The following is a 16,768-nucleotide window of genomic DNA, read 5'->3' as shown; positions in this document are numbered from 1 at the left end:
TCGAAAATGCATTTGAGCCAATCAGTTGTGTTGTGAAAAGATAGGGGTGGTATACAGAAGATAGCTCTATTTGGTAAAAGACCAAGTCCATATTATGTCAAGAACAGATCAAATAAGCAAAGACAAAACGACAGTCCATCATTACTTCAAGACATGAAGGTCAGTCAATCCAGGAAAATTTCAAGAACTTTGAAAGTCTCTTCAAGGGCAGTCGCAAAAACCATCAAGCTCTATGATGAAACTGGCTCTCATGAGGACCGCCACAGGAAAGGAAGACCCAGAGTTACCTCTGCTGCAGAGGATAAGTGCATTAGAGTTAACTGCACCTCAGATTGCAGCCCAAATAAATGCTTCACGGAGTTCAAGTAACAGACACATCTCAACATCAACTGTTCAGAGGAGACTGCCTGAATCAGGCCTTCACGGTCGAATTTCTGCAAAGAAACCACTACTAAAGGACACCAATAAGAAGAAGAGACTTGGTTGGACCAAGAAACACGAGCAATGGACATTAGACTGGTGGAAATCTGTCATTTGGTCTGATGAGTCCAAATATGAGATTTTTGGTTCCAACCGCTGTGTCTTTGTGAGACGCAGAGTAGGTGAACGAATAATCTCTGCATGTGTGGTTGCCACCATGAAGCATGGAGAGTAGGTGTGATGGTGTGGGGGTGCTTTGCTGGTGACACTGTCTGTGATTTATTTTGAATTCAAGGCACACGTAACCATCATGGCTACCACAGCATTCTGCAGTGATACAACATCCCATCTGGTTTGTGCTTAGTGGGACTATCATATGTTTTTTAACAGGGCAATGGCCCAACATACCTCCAGGCTGTGTAAGGGCTATTTGACCAAGAAGGAGAGTGATGGAGTGCTGCATCAGATGACCTGGCCTCCACAATCACCTGACCTCAACCCAATTGAGATGGTTTGGGATGAGTTGGACCGCAGAGTGAAGGAAAAGCAGCAAACACGTGCTCATCATACGTGGAAACTCCTTCAAGACTGTTGGAAAAGCATTCCAGGTGAAGCTGGTTGAGAGAATGCCAAGTGTGTGCAAGCTGTTATCAAGGCAAAGAGTGGCTACTTTGAAGAATCTAAAATATTAAATATATTTTGATTTGTTTAACATAACTGTAATTTTATAGTTTTGATGTCTTCCCTATTATTCTACAAAGTTGAAAATAGTAAAAATAAAGAAAAACCCTTGAATGAGTAGGTGTGTCCAAACTTTTGACTGGTACTGTATATAGAAGACAGGCAGGGTGAGAGTAGACCGCAGTGCGTCTTATGGAACGAGCTGTTAGCTAATGAGAACATGAAACCCTCCAAAATGAAAAGGCATCTGGACACCAAGCATCCAAGCCACAAAGATAAGACAGCTGACTTTTTAAAAAGAAAATGTCAATATCTAGAGACCTCACAAGATTCATTGAAGAACGTACTGACGGTACAAGAAAAGTCACTTCGCACATTCTACCTTGTGACCCAGCGCATTGCTAAGTGCAAAAAAGCCCACACCAGCACATACTCCCTGCTGCGATTGATATGTGCAGTGAAGTCTAGGGAGAGTCAGCCGCCAACAAACTTAAAACCATACCACTATCCAATGACACCATGAGGAGGAGAATCCAAGACATGTCTGAGGACATAATGCGCCAGATATCAGAGCGCATCAGTGCAAATGGCCGTTACACACTGCAGCTTGATGAATCCACAGATGTGGCTAACCGTGCAATTCTAATGGTTTGTGTCAGACACGTCTGGGATAATAACTTTGAGGAGCAATTCCTTTTTAGTAAGGATTTGTCCACCACCGCCACTGCAGAGGCTGTCTTTAACACAATGTATATGTACCTGGGCTCCGTGCGACTGGCCTGGGATGGGTGCATCGGTGTGACCACTGATGGGGCAGCTGCCATGACGGGAAAGCACTCCAGGGTAGTAAAGCAGATCCTGGAGAGAGCACCGACTGCGACGTGGAACCACTGCTTCCTACAAAGAGAGGCATTGGCAGCGAAGGACAAGGTTACCTGAGTTCCAAGTCACTCTCCAGGATGTGATCAAGTGTGTCAACTATATCAAAAAGAGGGTCTCCAGGCCTTCTGCAGGACTATGCGGTGCGAGCACCAGCAGGTGCTTTATCATCCAGAGATCCGCTGGCTTTCCAGGGGAAAAGTCACATCTGGCTGAACATTTCGATTGTGAGGAATGGCTCACGCAGGTTGCCTACCTGGCGGATATTTTTGATGCTCTGAATTCGCTCAACGTGTCATTGCAAGGGAGGGGGAACAATTGATTTGAACAGAGGAACAAAGTGGATGCCTTCAAGATTAAGCTTACCGTTTGGGCAAATCATGTTTCTAACAGGATTGACATGTTTCCCAATGCTGATTTCGAGATTCAGAATCTGATCAACAAAGCACACGGCGACACACTGACAAAAAAACCCATTAAATAGCATCTTGTCAAGCTGCAGGGAAAGTTTTGCGACTGCTTCCCGAAGGAGAACAGGAGACAAGATGACTGGATACGGGACCCCTTTCGAGTGGAGAAGGGAAGCTTCATGTTGCCAAGCAACGAAGAGGATCAGCTGACGGAGCTGTCGTTGGATCGAGGAATGAACATGCACTTCCTGTAAATGACAATGCCACAGTTCTGGTGCAGCGTAGTGCGAGAGTATCCTGCTCTTGCCTGTCATGCAATCAGAATAATGCTACCTATCTTGCACCTTAAAAAAATCAAGGTTGTGAAACTCTTCACATGGTAATTGATTACTAAGAATTCCTAATTATTGTTTATTTATTTTCTATTTTAAACACTGGTATGTGTTACTGAGCATTAACATTATTGGACTGGTTTTGATGTCATGTTCTGAGTCTGATAATTTATTACAGCCTACTCCTGAACTGGTCGCCTAATTAAATGGCTTATTCTCTTGAATGTATAAATGTTTTCTCAGTTAATATGGCTGTGTAAGGACTTTCTTTAATACCATAACAGTAGCCCATTAAGACAGTCTATTTTGAAAGTGAAGCCTGCACAAGAAGGCAGCTGCAATACAACATTACAAAATGTAATCGTCTAAAGTCCATAATATTGTTTCACGACTCAATTGTCGTTGTCAAATTTGGGCACCCAGGCAAAACCAGTGGAGAACCACTGGTATAGAGGCTAGTGGCTAGACTTGTATAGGTGACAATAATGGACAGTAAAATTGCTGTCTCAGACAGCGATTTACCCAACCCATGGCCCCTCCCTGCCATGGCCATACTAGGAATCCATCACAGCCTGACAGGGAGGTGTAAATTGCCGCAATCCCTCTAGATGCAATCTGTGTATTAGGCAGCGGTGGAAAAAGTATCCAATTGTCATAATTGAGTAAAAAGTAAATGTAATTGTTAAAATATAGTTAATATTCAAAAGTAAAAGTACGTGTAAATCATTTCAAATTCCTTTCATTAAGAAAACCAGATGGCACGATTTATTTTTGTAATTTTTAATTTACCAATATACAGCGGCACACTCCAGCACGCAGACATAATTTACAAACTAAGCATTGTGTCTGAGTGAGTCTGCCAGATCAGAGGCAGTAGGGATGACCAGGGATGTTCTCTTGATAAGTGCGTAAATTTGACTATTTTCTTGTGCTGCTAAGCACTCAAAATGTAAGAAGGAATTTTGGGTGTCAGGAAAAATGTATGGAGTAAAACGTGCATTATTTTCTTTAGGAATGTAGAGGAGTAAAAGTAAATGCTGTCAAAACTATAAATAGTAAAGTAAAGTACAGATACACAAAACAACTACTTAAGTAGAACTTTAAAGTATTTTTACTTAAGTACTTTACACCACTGGCATTAGACTACATACACAAGATAATAAGCCTAGGCCTATGAGGCTACTTGGAAGTTGACATAACAAGTGGACCATGCCATTACGCACTGATTTGTAAATTCACTTTCCATTTCGACATATATAGTGAGGTAAAAAAGTATTTGATCCCCTGCTGATTTTGTACGTTTGCCCACTGACAAAGAAATGATCAGTCTATAATTTTAATGGTAGGTTATTTGAAAAGTGAGAGACAGAATAACAACAAAAAAATCCAGAAAAACGCATGTCAAAAATATTATAAATTGATTTGCATTTTAATGAGGGAAATAAGTAAATAAGACCCACTCCAATTTGCATACCGCCCCAACAGATCCACAGATGATGCAATCTCAATCGCACTCCACACTGCCCTTTCCCACCTGTTCGAAAGGAACACCTATGTGAGAATGCTGTTCATTGACTACAGCTCAGCGTTCAACACCATAGTGCCCACGAAGCTCATCACTAAGCTAAGGACCCTGGGACTAAACACCTCCCTCTGCAACTGGATCCTGGACTTCCTGACGGGCCGCCGCCAGGTGGTAAGGGTAGGCAACAACACATATGGCATGCTGATCCTCAACACTGGGGCCCCTCAGGGGTGTGTACTTAGTCCCCTCCTGTTCTCCCTGTTCACCCACGACTGCGTGGCCAAACATGACTCCATCACCATCATTAAGTTTAACAGTGGTAGGCCTGATCACCGACAATGATGAGACAGCCTATAGGGAGGAGATCAGAGAATTAGCAGTATGGTGCCAAGACAACAACCTATTCCTCAATGTGAGCAAGACAAAGGAGCTAATTGTGGACTACAGGAAAAGGCGGGCCGAACAGGCCCCCATTAACATTGACGGGGCTGTAGTGGAATGGGTCGAGAGGTTCAAGTTCCTTGGTGTCCACATCACCAACGAACTATCATGGTCCAAACACACCAAGACAGTCATGAAGAGGCCATGACAAAACCTATTCCCCCTCAGGAGACTGAAAAGATTTGGCATAGGTCCTCAGATCCTGAAAAGATTTTACAGCTGCACCATCGAGGTCACCCTGACCGGTTGCATCACTGCCTGGCATGGCCCAATACATCACTGGGGCCAAGCTTCCTGCCATCCAGGACCTATATAACAGGCGGTGTCAGAGGAAAGCCCATAAAATTGTCATGTACTCCTGTCACCCAAGTCATAGACTGTTCTCTCTGCTACCAAACGGCACCGGAGCGCCAAGTCTAGGACCAAAAGGCTCCTTAACAGCTTCTACCCCCAAGCCATAAGACTGCTGTACAATTAATCAAATGGCCACCGGACTATTTACATTATCTCAACTAACCTGTACCCCCACCCACTGACTCGGTACCTGTACCCCCTGTATATAGCCTTGTTATTTTATTGTGTTACTTTTAATTATTTGTTAAATATTTTCTTAACTCTTCTTGAACTGCACTGTTGGTTAAGGGCTTATAAGTAAGCATTTCACAGTAAAGTCTACACTTGTGGTATTCGGCGCATGTGATAAATAAAGTTTAATTTGATACTCCTGAGTGGCGCAGTGGTCTAAGGCACTGCATTGCAGTGCTAGAGGCGTCACTACAGACACCCTGGTTCGAATCCAGATTAAATCCCAACCGGTCGTGATTGGGAGTCCCATAGGGCGGCGCACAATTGGCCGAATGTTGTCCGGGTTTGGCCGGACATTGTAAATAAGAATTTGTTACTAACTGACTTGCCTAGTTAAATAAAGATTACATCTTTTTTAAATACTACTTCACCTGGTTGAAAAGAAAATATCAGAGGGATGCCATTGAAGTGCAAGCTACATACAAACATAAAGCTACAATAACAGTTACTCTAGCTAGCTAGGTAACGTTAACAAAATACCTTTTAGCTTTTTAACTTTTTTGCAGTTTTAAAGAAATGTCCTACGATTCTACCAATGTTGCCATGAGGTATATCATTTTGTGTAGTTTTAAAGCAAATTTCCTGAAATTCTACACATTTTGCCATGACTTACAGTGCCTTCGGAATGTATTCAGACCCCTTCACTTTTCCACATTTTGTAACGTTACAGACTTATTCTAAAATTGATTAAATAAAACATCTCAGCATTCTACAAAAAATACCCCATAATGACAAAGTGAAAAAATATATATATATTTTTCAAATGTATTAAAAATAAAAAGACAACCTTATTTACATAATTATTCAGACCCTTTGCTATGAGACCTAAAATTGAGCTCAGGTGCATATCCTGTTTCCATTGATCATCCTTGAGATGTTTCAACAACTTGATTGGAGTCCACCTGTGGTAAATTCAATTGATTGGTCATGATTTGGAAAGGCACACCTGTCTATATAAGGTCCCACAGTTGACAGTGCATGTCAGAGCAAAAACCAAGCCATGAGGTTGACGGAATGGTCTGTCGAGCTCCGATACAGGATTGTGTCGAGGCACAGATCTGGGGAAGGGTACAAAATAATTTCTGCAGCATTGAAGCTCTCCAAGAACACAGTGGCCTCCATCATTCTTAAATGGAAGACGTTTGGAACCACCAAGACTCTTCCTAAAGCTGGCCGCCCGGCCACACTCAGCGATCAGGGGAGAAGGGCCTTGGTCAGGGACGTGACCAAGAGCCCAATGGTCACTCTGACAGAACTCACATTCCTTTGTGGATATGGTTGTCCTTCTGGAAGGTTCTCCCATCTCTGCAGCACTCCACCAATCAGGCCTTTATGGTAGTGGCCAGACGGAAGCCAATCCGTCTGGAGTTTGCCAAAAGGCACCTAGACTCTCAGACACAGCCAAGACAACGCAGGTGGTCAAATCTAGTCTTATTGGTCACATACACATTTAACCTAACAGATGTTATTGCGAGTGTAGCGAAATACTTGTGCTTCTAGTTCCGACAGTGCAGCAATATATAACAAGTAATATCTAACAATTCCAAAACAAATACCTAATACACACAGATCTTAGTAAAGGAACGGAGTAAGAATATATAAATATATGGATGAGCAATGACAGAGCGGTATAGGCTAAGTTGCAATAGATAGAATACAGTATATACAGTGGCAAGAAAAAGTATATACAGTGGCAAGAAAAAGTATGTGAACCCTTTGGAAATACCTGGATTTCTGCATAAAATTTGATCTGATCTTCATCTAGGGTCACAACAATAGACAGATAGTCTGCTTTAACTAATAACACACAAACAATTATATGTTTTCATGTCTGTTTACACGTTGTGTTCAATATTCACAGTGCAGGGTGGAAAAAGTATGTGAACCCTTGGATTTAAAAACTGGTTGACCCTCCTTTGGCAGCAATAACCTCAACCAAACGTTTTCTGTAGTTGTGGATCAGACCTGCACAACGGTCAAGAGGAATTTTGCACCATTCCTCTTTACAAAACTGTTTCAGTTCAGCAATATTCTTGAGATGTCTGGTGTGAACTGCTCTCGTCATGCCACAGCATCTGAAATCGGGTTGAGGTCAGGACTCGCCCACTCCAGAAGGTGTTGAAGCCATTCTGTTGATTTATTTCTGTTTTGCGTCGTTGTCCTGTTAAATCACCCAACTTCTGTTGAGCTTCAATTGGCTGACAAATAGCCTTACATTCTCCTGCAAAATGTCTTGATAAACTTGGGTATTCATTTTTACGTTGATGATAGCAAGCTGTCCAGGCCCTGAGGCAGCCCCAAGCCATGAGGCTACCTCCACCATACTTTACAGTTGGGATGATGTTTTGATGTTGGTGTGCTGTGCCCTTTTTTCTCCACACATAGTGTTGTGTGTTCCTTCCAAACAACTCAACTGTAGTTTCATCTGTCCACAGAATATCTTTCCAGTAGCGCTGTGGAACATCCAGGTTCACTTCTACCAACTTCAGACATGCAGCAATGTTTTTTTTGGATAGCAGTGGATTCTTCCGTGGTGTCCTCCCATGAACACCATCCGTTTTTATATTTTTTTACCCCCATTTCTCTCCCCAATTTTGTGGTAGCCAATTGGTGGTTACAGTCTTGTCCCATCGCTGCAACTATCGAGAGCTATGCGTCCTCCGAAACACAACCCAGCCAAGCCGCATTGCTTCTTGACATAACCTGGAAGGCAGCCGCACCAATGTGTCGGAGGAAACACCGTACACCTGGCGACCGTGTCAGCGTGCATAACTAAATATGCAGGTTTAAAAATATATACTTGTCTATTGATTTTAAGAAAGGCGTTGATGTTTATGGTTAGGTACACATTGGTGCAACGACAGTGCTTTTCTTGCGAATGCACTTGTTAAATCACCCGTTTGGCGAAGTAGGCTGTGATTCAATGATAAATTAACAGGCACCGCATCGATTATATGCAACGCAGGACAAGCTAGATGAACTAGTAATATCATCAACCATGTGTAGTTAACTAGTGATTATGTTAAGATTGTTTTTTATAAGAAGTTTAATTCTAGCTAGCACCTTACCTTGGCTCCTTGCTGCACTCGCATGACAGGTAGTCAGCCTGCCACGCTGTCTCCTCGTGGAGTGCAATGTAACCGGCCATAATCGGTGTCCAAAAATGCCGATTACCGATTGTTATGAAAACTTGAAATCGGCCCTAATTAATCGGCCATTCCGATTAATCGGTCGACCTCTAGCACAACATCTCCTATACACTTCCTGATAAACTCACTCACCAAATCAGCATATATGTCGATATTATTCTCTGAGGCTACCCGGAACATATCTGAGTCCGCGTGATCAAAACAATCTTGAAGTGTGGATTCCAATTGGTCAGACGGAATCCACGCTTCAAGATTGTTTTGATCACGTGGACTGGGAATGTTCCGGTGGCAGCGTCATGCTGTGGGGATGTTTTTCAGCAGCAGGTACTGGGAGACTAGTCAAGGTAAAGATGAACAGAGCAAAGTACAGAATTTCGTGATGAAAACCTGCTCCAGAGTGCTCAGGACCTCAGACTGGGGCGAAGGATCACCTTCCACAGGACAATGACCCTAAACACACAGCCAAGACAGCGTAGGAGTGGCTTCGGGACAAGTTTCTGAATGTCCTCGAGTGGCCCAGCCAGATCCCGATCGAACATCTCTGGAAAGACCTAAAAAAAGCTGTGCAGCAATGCTCCCCATCCAACCCGACAGAGCTTGAGAGGAATGAGAGAAACTCCACAAATACAGGTGTGCCAAGCTTGTAGCATCATACCCAACAATACTCAAGGCTGGAATTGCTGCCAAAGGTGCTTCAAGAAAGTACTGAGTAGACTTGGGTCGGAATACTCATGTAAATGTGATATTTCTTTTTTTGTATACATTTGCAAAAATGTCTTTGTGTCCAAACTTGACTGGTACTGTATATACACAGTATCAGTCAAGTTTGGACACTCATTCCAGGTTATTTATTTTACTATTTTCTACATTGTAGAATAATAGGTTAGACATCAAAACTATTAAATAACACATTGAGTCATGATACCTTTGTCGTGACGTTGTATTAGTTAATGTGACGACTGTTGCTCATCGAATGATTAACGGTTTATAATTACGTGATTAAATGAATTAAGCAATGAATCAAGCAATTATTAACTCATTAACCTGGGGCACCATGGGAACATTGTTTTGATTGAGTTTCTATTTCCCAAATTAACTCAAAGGATATCAGAATATCGATTACAACAGTCGCTAAATTAATCAATTTCCTCTACAGTCTCATAATCTGAAAATCGTATAATCCGGGAATCTGCACGGACCCGGGCTTTACCACTGAATTTACCACACCAATCTTAGTTGATTATTTATTTACTAGCAAGCTAAAATGATGATAAAAATGCACATACACAAAACACAGTCTAGCTATTGATTAGGACTTAGTACAACGGGCCAACACACTCTGGCGCTTGTTACCCAAAATGGGGATTTTAAAGAGAGAGAAATAAAGGAAGTACACGAGAGAAATATACATTTGGGTTCATTTGTCAGCCATGCTTATTTAAAATTAGCCTTGCCCCGAACTGCCGCTCTTATGGGTCAGAATATAATGGTGTAATTACGTGTTGGAGTTCTCAGGTGGGAAGCTCCGCGTGGGTCGTTTAGGCTTCTAAATGACGCAGTTCTCCGGCGCAACTCTCGGGTTGTCCTCACGATGTCAGTGTCCTTCTTGGCTAAGTGGTCTGATCCTCACCCTTGATCGGAAAGGGGTCTTCTGAGGACAGACAGCTCTGTAGCTCAGAGCTCACAGCTTCGGCTCGAATGGTGTCGATACCACGATTCAATGGAGAGTGGAGGCTGGGTGGTTCGGCTTGAATTCACCCGCTTAGACACAGCTACTCGTCCGTAGCTCGTGTAGAAAAATATTTCTTTGTCTTCAACCTTGTGTTTCGTTTTGGGGTTCGTCGACTTTGTTAGACCTTGGCTGCAGCTTGGGGTCAATAGTCTACTATGTTAATTCTTCACTCTCCTGTCTTATACCCTCGGGTCAGAAGTGGGTGTAACAGCCTTTAGGGCGATTCTCTGGGCGGACCAAGTCAAAGGGGGCAAGGCTTAGATTTGGCTAAAAATCCGATTTTAGACACTAACTTCACATTTCATCTTTATCAAAACATTCTGTTTGATTTGGATATTTTCCAAACAGCGTACAATGTATAAACATCAGGCATATACTGGGAAAACTCTTAAAGGTACAATGTTTTCATAATAACGTCATCTCTTAACCTTTAAAAACAACTACAAAAGTTACATACATTTTAATATTCCACTTTTCGTCATAACCACCATTGTGGCTGACGGAAACCATTGTTCCAAAGTTCCTTTATTGCATGTTTAAGGTTCTGAGGCCAGTTCTCCATTGTTAGGACAAAGGAATTTCTCTGTATTATGGGCATGAGGTGTCATAAAACCCCCACATCTTCAGACCCCTAGATCTCTCCTCCTCTGTTGGGGGTTTGGGAGATAATCTGTAGGGTGGTGGTCTCCTGTACCCTGACCTGATCAGGACAGTCATGACAGTCCCCCTCTGGTAGGTTCAACTTGGAATGATTCTGCATGTTGCAACCCACCATAAGAATGACCATCGGATGTCCTGGTCTGTGGATCATCGGAGCAGCCCCCCCCCCCTTTAGTGGTTCCCCCTGGTAGGCTTTCCTCAAGCTGTGGATCACCACCAGAATGGATCAAGGAGGTCTGGCAGTGGCTCTGTGTTCCGGCCCGTCGTCCGGTTATCCCGGTTAGTGGACCTAGGCAGTAACTTGGCAGACGTTAATAACGCACAACACTCAGGCAATACATCATTACATTTCCTCCCCAAAGGAGCGGTGTCTTGGCTCTAAGGCTTCCTAGGTGTCAAAGGTAATGAAACGAAAAATTGGAATAAAAACATAAAAGTATACAAAATATGTCTACCACACCTTAATCATCTAATATGGACTATGTTCTATATATGTCCAAGGCCTTGGCTAAATAGCTCTATCATGGCATTGTCTCTAATGTCATGTCTAGGTTGATCCTACTTGCAGGTGGGTAGTTAAGGCACTTGGACATTACTGGGCTGACCTAGCGAGTTCGGGAGAGGAGGCTGGGACTGGGCCCTGTAAGAGGGTTTCCGGATCCATTGCCACCTTTCCAAAAATCGGGATCGCTTCCGTCCCACGGGTGATCCTAGTATAAGACCTCATTAGGTCTTCCATTGCACGTGTGCGCCTGTGTACGTAGTAGGTGCACACGCCAAGGGAAATGAGACCAAGGATCATGGTAACAGTCAGGATACTGTCCGGCACCGTCCAAGAGCGGGCGACAGACCAATCTTTTGGTCTGTAGTCAGTCGGGTCGACTAACAGTGCCTCATCCAGTACGCTAAGATCGACAGTCATGGGTCCCTCGTACTGGATTTGGTATTGAATGGCTTGTGGTAACTCAAGGGAACGTTTAGCAAAAGCGTCCGGCATTTCAATCTCTGTGTCTATCCGGTCGTCGGGAAGGTGGTATAGAGCGAGGTCGTCTACGTGAATAATCGCCCCCTCTGGTACCGTAACAAAAACAGTCTGGTTGGGGAGGTTTAATTGGGTGATGGAGTCATGGCGTTCGTAAGTCATAGTGGCAGACGCGAACGGTGTGTTGACCAACCATCGGTTCCCTACCACCTCCACTTGTGTGGTGGTGGCCCCATCCCTGGCTGTTAGTTTGGCTCTACAGCGTTCTTCGCTGGTGATAGCTTTAATACCACAAAGACGCTCAGTGTTATCCCTGACAAATGGTTTGCTAGGACAAAGGTAGTGGACATCTTTGGTTAGAGTACACATTAGCAGGTTAGGGGTGAGATAGAAATCTGGGTTGTTTTCCTGGTAAGCTACAACTGGGGGCGTGGCAATCTTTACGTGGGTACTGTCGCGCCAAAATCCTACATTGAGAACCGTTTTCAATCTATAGATATTCTCCAGTTCAACAACCGGCAGCGTCAGTAGAAAACCCACTTCATTACGATCAACATCAACGTGTATTGGGATGGCCGACCCCAGACTATAGGCCAAATGTGATTGTAACGGCCTTAGTGTGGTTGAAGTAGCTGAGGTCAATATGTCGTGCACCATTGAGAGGGGCACTAGATATGAGGGGATTCTATTCATGGCCAAGTGGTCCATAGAAGAGCTAACTTCACGGAGAAAATCCTCCAGTAACAATCGAACCAATTGGACATGGGCATAGTCATGGTTCATGACCTCTGCTAGCTTTCCTACAGACAGGATAGTTTTGTTCAGGAGAGTAGCGTGTGTGTTGACCACCAGAATAGTGTCCTGGAGAGACTTTCCCACATGTTGCAACCTAAGGGCCTGTGCCTTCATCTGCTGCTGGATAAGTGGCATCTCTTCAGTAATCTCCCTAACATTCCTCTTGACTGTGGCTAGACTGACTGCGTTGACGGCAGTGGTACCTAGGGCAAATAGTGACCCTACGGCTGCCCCTATCGATAGTAGCGCCCCGACGAATCGTTTTTCTCGCCTGGGCTCAGCTAGTTCTGACTGGGTTACTGTGAACTTTTGGAGTTGGGCCAACATATGGGCAGTGTCTAGCTGGGCGTGCTTAATTGCCTGGCTGGTCCAGTCAGCCCCGGCCCAACTCAAATGCGCCGCAGGTGGAATGTGTTGGCGGTACACATTCTCTGCATCTAGGCGGACATATACCCTCTGCGTGTGTACTCTGCAGTTAGTTATGAGGAGTCCTGGATCGTCGCGGAGAACGATTCCCGTAGGGGGTCCGTTCGTGATTACGTCTGCTGGGTTGGTTTTGACCAGGGCGCAGAGTGTCAGGATCATCCAAAGGAACTCCATCCTACAGAAACGCATAATCAGAGGTTGTTGGATTATTTCAGTTATTTGTATTCGTAAACAAAAATTGTTTTGACAACTATTTTTCTGTTTTTCTTATTTTTAATCAGTACAGCGCAGGACGATATCACTAGTGACAACAGATGTATATCTGGTAGCTGGGAAGAGAATAAAAGATATTAGGTGCAACGTACTGGTCTCCTGGAAGGGATCAGCTGAGGGTACTTAAGAATTTTCTTAGTACCTCTGGGTTTTTGCTAGGGTTTTTATCTATTCGGTGCTGGCTAGCACCCCTTCTATTCCCATGGGGGGAGTGTACAACTTGATTTGGTTCCGGTGGACCCACTTTAATGTGGCGTTTTGTTGACCTTTGCTGATTTTGATCTGGTAAGCTACAGGTGATAGCTTCACCACAATCTCGTGTGGCCCCGTCCAGTGGGGCAGGAACTTTGTTGCGACGCCCGCGGGTTTGGTGTATATGTAGTACCACACCTTATCTCCGACCTCGAACACCTGGTGTGAGGCTTTTTTGTCGTAATAGGTCTTGTCACCTTCTGCACTTCTTTCCAATTGTCCTTGAGCGTACGCAAAGGTAGTCTGGAGATGGTTCCGCAAGTCGGTCACGTATTGATGAGCCGTGTAGGCGGTGGCTGCGGCGACATCTCCCGGTTGGTACAGGAGATGCAGTGGAAGGGTCATTTGCCGGCCCGTCATCATCTCAAAGGGTGTCATTCCCGTAGACTTGTTGCGTGTGGCTCTGATTGCCATCAGTACCAATGGGAGTTTGAGGTCCCAATCTTTGTGGTTGGCTGCCACATATTTCCTCAAGATTCTGACAATTGATTGTTTGCTCTGGTCTACCCCCCCGAGCTCCTAGGGTGGCACGCGATGTGGAGTTTAGCTTTGACTCCCAGGAGCTTCCACAGTTCGGTCATTACAGCTGCCGAAAAGTGGGTTCCTCTGTCGCTGTCCACGGTTTCTCCTGGCAGGCCGAAACGACTGAAAACGTGGTTTAGCAAAAGAACGGCAGTGGTTTCCGCTGTGTCATTGGTCGCCGGCAGGCACTCCACCCACTTTGTGAATGCGCAAGTCACTGTGAGGAGGTACTTGTTGCCTCTGGCAGACCTGGCAACTGGGCCGACCCAGTCGATCTGGATCGAGCTCCAGGGGTAAGACACACCCTTGCGTTGCAGGGGTGCTCTGTGAAGTGGCTTGGTGGGTTGAAACTGGCAGCAAACTAGACACCCCCTCACGTATCGTGCCACGTCTTGTTCCATGTGAGGCCAGTGGGCCACCTGTCGCAATGTTTCACATGTAGCCTTGACCCCCCTATGGCCTCCACATGGCTCGTCGTGGGCATGAGCTATCATTATCCCCCTCTGTGTTTTAGGAACCACCCACCTTCGAGCGGTGTCGGTTTCTGAAACATACACCAATAGGTCATCTACAAGTGTGAGGTGCTGTTTAGTTGCGTACAGCGAACGCAAGTCGTGTGAACCTGCCAAAGCCAGTTCGGACACTGGGTGGTTGACAGGATCCGACAGGAATGCCATCAAAGTGGCGAGGGGCTCATCTTGGTGTTGCATTGCTACCAGGTCGCCATTCATGAATGAATGCGTTAGCAACACATTATGTTTGTGCGACGACGTTTTCCGTGGTGCTACATGGCTACGCGTTACCGCAGACACCATAGCTTCCTCAGTGGGTTTTTCGTCTCGAGCAGCAAACACCCAAGGGGTGCCGTGAATTGCACCAGATTTCGCCATGCTGTCAGCATGGTCGTTGCCAAGTTTGTCACGACCAGGTGATTTGGAGTGTCCCTTGACTTTCTTCCAATACACCTGTATGTCGTGTTTGGTGATGAGATCATCACAAGCTAGAATGAGCTCTTTGTTTTTCACCTCTTTACCACTTGAAGTAGTCATGTGCTTTTGTTTCCAAAACGGCAAGTGGCATAAGAAGGTGAGTCTCGCGTAATTAGAGTCGGTGCAGATCGCCAGTTCTGCCAATCCGTGTTTCACCGCTGTTTGCAGGGTGATCAGCACGCCAGCCACTTCTGCAAACTGGCTGGTCTTGTTGCCAAGCTGAAATTGAAGTGGTTTGCACGGAATGTCGTTGTGCCATACCAATCCCACCCCAGCTTGCAAGTGGTCTAGATGGCGGTAAGAACAGCCATCTACAAATGCCATCGGCATGTCGAGACACACGTTCTCTTCGAAATAGTGATGGTTCGAAGGCAATGGCGGAGCGATGTCACGCGGGGGTGGTCCGGAGTCGGTTTCATCGTCACCACAGTGTTGACACACCGCCAAAGCACTGCCCAAAGGCAGGTTCTTTGCTTTTGCGTAGTTGATTACTACATCATGGCTCTGCAGCGTCATGAGCCAAGCCGCTATCCTGCTGTTGTGTACAGCACCCTCACGGATTCGTTGGCTTTTCAGAAAAGTCACAGGCTGGTGACATGTTTCTATGATCACCTTTTGTCCGCCGACATAACTGGTGAAGTGTTTGATCGCCCAGACTGTCGACAGCAGCTCTTTTTCGCAGTCTGAGTATTTGTGTTCGGCGGGGTTGAGTGTTTTGCTCGCGTAAGCAACCACACGTTTGTCTTGGTCGTATTTTTGGTACAACCCAGCGCTAAGGCAGTGCTCTGAGAAACCGACTTCCAAAAAGAATGTCTTGTCTTTGTTGGGGTATACCAGGCAGGGTGCCTCGCAAAGCAGGTTTTTCAAGGAAGCCACCGCTTCGTTGTGAGTGACATCCCAAACGAATGGGGTGTCTTTCTGAAGAAGGTGAGTCAACGGTTTTGACAAGTCGGCGTAGTTTTCGATGAATTGACGGGAGTAATTACATACTCCCAAGAAGCTGCGCACCTCGTGAAGGTTTGTAGGTGTTTTGATGTTGCGGACTGCTTGGATTCGGTTAGACTGTGGCAGGATGCCCTCGGCACCCACCAGAAGCCCAACGTAGTTTACCTTGGTCCTGCACCATTGCCCTTTCATGATGGCCAACTTAGCCCCTGCAGTCCCGAGTTGGGTGAGAACGTGGTCCATTTCATTGAGGTGATGTGACCAAGTCTCACTTCTCATGAGAACGTCGTCCACGTAAATTATCGTCCCCCTAGAGGCTGCGTCTGGCATCGCCTTGTGCAGGAAGATGTTGAACTCTGAGGGGGAGTTCGCATACCCGAATGGGCAACGATTGAACGTGAAGAGCTTGTTCGAGAAAGAGAAAGCCAACTTGTGTTGGTCACGCGGGTCGACTGTCATGGTCCAGAAACCATTTGCCACGTCGACTGTGGAGAAGTACTTGGCGTTTGCCACCTTTGGCAACTCTTGGTCGAGCTGTGTCATTGGCCAACGAGACAACGGAACCAGTTTGTTGAGTTGTCTGTAGTCAATGGTAAGACGCCATTTACCCGTTGGTTTCAGAACGGGCCACACGGGAGCGCTGTACGTACTGTTACATTTCCTGATTATCCGTTTAGCTAATAAGGAATCGATAATCTCTTGTACTGCTGCGTATGCTGCGAGCGGGATTTTGTATTGTCTAACGAACGTAGGAGTTGCTCCGGGTGGCG

Source organism: Salmo trutta, chromosome 36, assembly GCF_901001165.1.
Source record: "Salmo trutta chromosome 36, fSalTru1.1, whole genome shotgun sequence".
Lineage (NCBI taxonomy): Eukaryota > Metazoa > Chordata > Actinopteri > Salmoniformes > Salmonidae > Salmo > Salmo trutta.
Note: the sequence above shows the minus strand (reverse complement) of the source record.